This window comes from Phalaenopsis equestris, unplaced genomic scaffold, assembly GCF_001263595.1.
Source record: "Phalaenopsis equestris unplaced genomic scaffold, ASM126359v1 Scaffold199517, whole genome shotgun sequence".
NCBI lineage: Eukaryota > Viridiplantae > Streptophyta > Magnoliopsida > Asparagales > Orchidaceae > Phalaenopsis > Phalaenopsis equestris.
Genome location: NW_018219388.1, coordinates 120,159 through 127,011, shown reverse-complemented (window position 1 = coordinate 127,011; position 6,853 = coordinate 120,159).

The following is a 6,853-nucleotide window of genomic DNA, read 5'->3' as shown; positions in this document are numbered from 1 at the left end:
TTTTAATTCTAAACTCAAATTTCCCTAATTTTAATTCTAAACTCAAATTTACCCTTGATGTGACCATTCTAGACCAAATCCAAGCTCAATTGGTCCATGATTTGAACCCAATTTTAAGCCAAACTAAAAAAAAACTTAATTTTAGCTCTATGACTTGGTTACATCATATTGAACCCATAGTCTTGACCCCTAAGCCCCCTAATTTGGCCACAATTTGTGTTGAAAAAACCTTCATAACATCCACATACATCATAATTGGCCTTAAATAGGCCTTGGTGAGGCCTCAATTTTATTTGATTTCAACCTAAGTCCAAAAGCCCCAAATTTACCCCAAATTGACCATGTCTCAAAATCTCACCAAATTGAGGGGCTTAACCCCAAAATTTCCACTCTATCCCTTCATGAAAAATCTTCACAACATCTTCCTTGATCATGTGGACCACTCAATTTGGAATTAGCCAAGGCTAGCCCAACCTAGACCCATGTTTATCCCAACATGCCCAAATTGGCCAAATTTCTTGACCAAAATCTCAAAATCCCTCAAATTGACCTACCAAGTGAACTCAAAGTCACTTCAATCCTTCACCAAAAATCTTCATAACAATCATATACACAATTTTGATCAATTAATTAGGCTGATTGACATGTCTAGCTTAGCCCAAACCCAATGTTTTATCACTTGAACCCACATTGAACCCATGCACTAAAGATGGCCTAACTACCCCAATGTCTCCAAATTAATGATTCCAAAGCCATTAGTTGGGCTTTAGTGACTAGCCTAAACCTCTTAAAATCACCTAAAATAAGCCATGGACCAAAGGTCCCCTAAATTAAGGGATTTCATGCCATACCTGCTTAAGCTTAAGATATTTTTGCCAAAACAAACCCAAAACACATTAAGTTGCTTTAACAGATTCTCCTGGATGCCCTGAGCACCTAGCCCTGCGCCCCTAGCCACCTCCCCCTGCCATGGCCAACCGGCCTAGTCTCTGGAGAAGCTCAAAACTGAGAGCCACCCCCATTGAACTTCACCCAAATCACACCTAGAGGCCAGCTCAACTAAATTAAATTGTAGAATTCCTCTGCCCTCCACCTGAGCAGTACAATGCACCCCCTAATTGGCCATGACAGCCATCCCTTTGCCATTTTTATAAAAAGCACCTCCCACGGGCTTGAGAAATGGTGCTGAAATTTTTTTAGAGATACCTCTCCAAATTGACCACAGAGCTTCCTTAACATCCCCTCAGTCATTCCAACTATTTTCCCTCACAAATTTCCACTATCAGAGTTCAATTTTGAGCTCAAAATCTTGCCAGAAATTAGGACAAAGCCCAATACACCTCCACCATCCACCAAAATCAAATTAACTTCACCCACACCTTCACAACAGTGAAAAAAGTTTAAGCCCTATCAAATCCCCCTCTCACAGAGCCTCTACCATAGCTCTAGACCAACACCCAAATCCAACCGTGATCGAAATCATACCTAGGCCTTACACCAAGACCAGAGACTCAATCCTTAGTCTCTTTGGATCACAACGAACGTGCCAAGACTCTCTGATTGAAACTTCACTTCTCAGAGCAAATGTATAAAACTTCTATTCCTCCCTAGCCTATTTGCACTCTCCATTTGTTTTGAGTTGATTTCATGGCATCATAACCATATGGGTGTGATCGTCTGATTGTCTAGTCTTAGTCTAGGCGAGCATTTAAAAAAAAATTCATCCAATTTGGATAAGAAATGAGAGAGATCTTAAGGCTAGAAGATGGACGGTTCTCGGGCTAGGCTATCGAGGATGATGACGGGAAGCCATTTTATCGCGGGTGAATTTGATGGAAGGTCGAGATCAAGTTAGACAGTGCCTCGAAGCATAAATCGCGGGTCGAGTCAGCACTGAGGTGGACGACGACGTCGAATGCGAGCTCGCCGCATGGAGCTTTGGAGCCGTCGTAGGTTGATGTGGTGCCGCACGTTTAAATAGATAAATAGGGATTTAAAAAATCAGAAAATTATCCCTAGCTTTAAAAATTCATATCTTGGTATAGAAAAATCACAAAAATAAAATTAAAATACCCTCTTGCTCAGTGAACAGAGGAAAACAATGTGGGAATAATTTTAAGTCCATGTGATCAATATTTTATTTTTAATTAATTAAACACTAATTTGGATGTTTTGATTCTCCATGCATGTAGTAATATCACCATGGCTTGAAATTTTAGCATGTTGATGCCTCTGTCTTAAGGAACATTCTCTAATTTTTCAAAAGTAAGAGGAGGTCCCTAGATAGAGAATCATATTTCTCAAATTTATGTGCATTATTTGCTTAAAATAATCATGGAAATTAGCATGTTGCTCAGAAAAATCCAAAAAAATTTTTAAAAGGTTTATGATAACCAGAGAACCTTTAAGAAAATTTCTCATGAGCCAAGTTATTTAAAATGCACCTAATCTCCACAAACCCTAAATCACTAAGATAATTAATTTTGGAAAATACAAACAACAAAATGACTTGATTTTTGATCTCCACTGTTATTTAGGATCCAAAGAACTCACCATAAAAATTCCAAAGTATTTTGAGCTCATTTGGTAACTTAAGTTGATTTTTAAAAATAAATAGCATTTGTGACACTTAAATGATTTTTAAAAATCAAAATTTAACTCAAAAATTTATAAAAACTTATTTTTTTTAGTTCTTTGTGATCAAAGGTTTTTTCTAAAAATAAAATGGAGTTTAAAATAAAAACTTGATTTTTAACCTATTTTAAATATTTAAATAATTAAAAATCCATAAAAAAAAAATAATTAAAAATCCATAAAAATAATTAAAAATCCATAAAAAAATCACAAAAAAATAAAATTCATGGAAATGTTCTAAATTGCTTCCTAAGCACCTAGAAATAATTAGAATATTTTTCCTAATTTTCTAAATAAAGATATTAAATTTTAAAACTTAAAAATAATTTTTAAAGGCTAAAAATGGGGTTTCACTAAAAATAATTACAATAAATCAAATAAAACTAACAAAAAAATAAAATTTTCACCTCTAAGTTCTCTAACCTCAGGAGGATTTTTTAAAAATATAAAACTTAATTTTCTCCATTTAAAATATTTTATATTTAATAAATACCCTAGAACTTAAAATAATTTTTAAAATTCAAAAACAATTCAAAGAAATCGTAAAGTTTGGTCTAAAGGCTTCTTTGGTCTAGATCTACCTCCAGCAAAAATTTCAAGCAATTAGGATTTAGCTTGGTCAAGTTAGGAATTTTCTTTGAAAAATCCTATTTTTGCATGAAAATAATTATATAAATTAAATTATGTTTTCAAAAATCACATTTTCTCCTCTGATGTCTTAATTGTCCCATGAATGAGGTAAGATAAAAATTTAAAAGTCATTTGAGTTGAATTTGACAAATTATGAAGTGTTAGAACCTTAAGGGCAAATGTGTAATTTTGGAAATTTAGCCTTAATTAACATTTAGGCTTAATTTAAGGAGGGAAATGGGTAACCTCTGATCTTAATTTGGATGTTTGAAACACAAGGGATTAATTGGTAGAAACCAACCTCACTTTCTTAATTAAAAAGATAAGTTAATAAATTTCTAAATTATTAGAATTTAGCAGTTTATTAAAATAAAATTGTTTGACCTTTAAAGTCAATAATTAATCAATTTAAAACCCCTATTTTGATTCTCAAATAAAATTCAAATCATGATTTATGACCACCTAAAGCTTAACCTTTTCAAAATTAATTAAGACACTCACCTAGGTCTTAAGGGCTTAGTAGTGACGTAGGCTAAATCAAGGCTGATTAAATGAGGATTAGAAAAACAAGCTCAATTAAAGTTAAGAAATCTTTCAAACACTACAAGCCAAATTAAGACTAAAACTTTGCAAAGTGTTCCAATGACACTAACTTGCCTCTTTAAGGGTCTTCACCCACATAATCTTCAAAATTAAATTAAAGATGATAATTACCTTATTCATAGGGATAATTGAGACATCAATGCTCTTTGAGCACTAAGGGTATTTACAGGATGAATTATTAGGTAACATAATAAGTTTAAAAGAACTCTGGATTTTCCAACAGGCAGCGAGAGAGCAGCACATACCTGCTTCTTTCTCTAGATATGTTGGATACCTCGGAGATCTACACCTCGGAGATCTACTAAACATTGGATACCTCGGAGATCTACTAAACATAATATATTTTGCTTGGCAACATCATCCTTAATTAAACCCCACCAAGATATGATAGATATGATCTAGGGTTAGGTAGGTCGTTAAAATTTTACTTCCCTGTTTCATATAAACTGCCTTAACATGCCTTTTGAGTTTCAGGTGGTGAAGCGAGAAAACTCACCAGGTACGCTTTTAAAGTTTTCAGCATTGCCTTTCTTGTACTTTTATACCTGCAAACTTGCATGTTAAACAACGATGCCACCCTGCATGAAAACTAAAACTATCACGATAGTCAAAACTATCACGATAGTGCATGAAAACTAAAACTATCACGATAGTCACAAAACCAAAACCAAAACCAAATTATTCACCTACCAAGATAAAATTCACCTTCACAACATTCAAAATATAAAACAACTTAAAATTTAATCACAAACATCACACAAAACTACAACTTCAACTAAATGAAGACATCTCTATCAGATGATCGAAAATCCCTCGGAAGAGGTAAGCTACAGTTGTTAACGAGGCTTCCCATGGTCTAAATGAAATTATGGAACTCATTAAGTTGAGTTTAGTAAGTTCATTTGGACTTAGTGAATCCAATAGAAAATAGTGGTTCTGGAACGAGGTAACCGTAGGATCCTAACCGGTGTCTCTCTAATCAACTTTAACATGCCCCGCATAAAATTTAAAGAACTTCAATCATAGGGTCATTTGATTTGACATCATAACTTGACACATTTGAAAACTCAAACTCGTCGCGACAAGGAGTTTGGAGCTAGCATGGTGGGCAGCACGATCATCTTCAACAGCAAAACATGTCTTCCCAAGCTAAACCAATATTCCTTCCTTAGACTTAAACAACAAAGTCATAGGACTTAGAGGTTGCTTGCTTACGCAACATAAATCCTCACATTATCTTTAGGCATTTATACAACCCTGCTATATAATATAAGCCCTAACTCGTCTTAGGATTCTGAGGTTGTCGTCTGACACGACCTAAACCCTCACATATTTCAGGCTATTTGTGTGATAGTTTCATACAAATGTAAGCCCTAACTAATAAAATTGGTAGGATGAAACACCTAAATATTTCTCCTTAGAAATGAAGCCAAACATTAGGATAGCTTTGGAAGTCATCGAGGTTCTCCTCTGGATCCATGACATCCCCTAGCTCTTCCTCTTTTGGACTCTACAACAAAATGTTCCAAATTTGAACCAATCCCCTTCCACATCTCTACGTCTGATCTCATTGAAATGTCCTATCCTTTGAAATTCTTTGAAGATAATATTTCCTGATTTTTATTGAGAGTCTTCTTAGGTGACTTTGGTCATTTAAGATGTAATTAATTAGTAATTAATGATGTAATTAATTATAGGGGCTTGCCCTTATAGGAAGTATGTCCGAACCCAGCTTAATATAAACCATATTTAATTCTTGATATTAAATATGGGAACTTATCGACAAATATAAATGTTTCACAGACCAAATGGATGTCATATATTCCTTAGTTTATTTGATCGAGCCTCATCCTCAAGTCTTGTGTTTATCCTTTGGGATAGATACAAAATTTGAGGTACAGTTCTCTTTAATTTAAACTATGAAAAATATGGGGTCAGTTTGATTTCATATTTTTATAAAACTAAATATATATATGTAAATTAAAACGTCCTTCAGAAGTGGGCAACGAGATTTCGATTCAGGTGATTGACAGCTTCTTACGGGCAACTCCTTCCAACACAAAATAGCATCGACACATGTCACCTGAAATACACATGGTAAAACCTTTTGAGCCCTTTGAATTTAGGACTGCTACTTTGGTGAGGAACTTGGAGCTAACTTCATGGGCAGCATGACAAAAGATGTACAAAAGATCAACTTCGAGAAAGCAACTGGTTCTACAACAACAAATATCTTTCTTAAACTTAAATAGCAAGCCATAGGACTTCGAGGTCGTCTGCCTAGTGCAACATAAACCCTCACTTAGTTTTAGGTTTTTTCACAATCATGTTGTGCAATTTAAGCCCTAACTCGTTTTAGGATTATGACATTGTCGTTCGTAACGAGATAAATTATCCAATCCTACAAGCTATTTGTATGAAGATGTCATGCAAGTTTAATCCCTAATTAATAAAAATGAAAAGATAAAACATTCAGTAATATCTCCACGAAATTGAAGCCTAACCATAGGATAGCTTGGGAAGTCACCGAGGTTCTCCTCAGGATCCGTGACATCCCCTAGTTTCTGTTCCTTTGGTTCCATAATAAATGTTTCGAATTTAAGCCTTGCCCATTTGACACTCCTTTGTTTGACCATTGAAATGTCCTACCCCTTAAAATTATTAAAGACTATTTTTTTGATCTAAATTGAGAGTTTTCTTAAGTGACCTTGGTCATTTAAGATGTAATTAACTATAGGTGTTTTCCCTTATAAAAAACTTTAGAACCAACTTAATATAAACCCTGTCTAATTTTTCATATTAGATAGGGGAACTTGTCGGTCAACATAAATGGTTTCGTAGTAAGTAATATGCCTATTCCTATAGAAGCATTACTTGTAGTGTTTTGCTTATTTTTTTAAATTATTATCTCTATGGGATCAGTTCAGTTTCGTATTTTTCATACTAAAATATTATTTTCAAATATATATATATATATATATATATA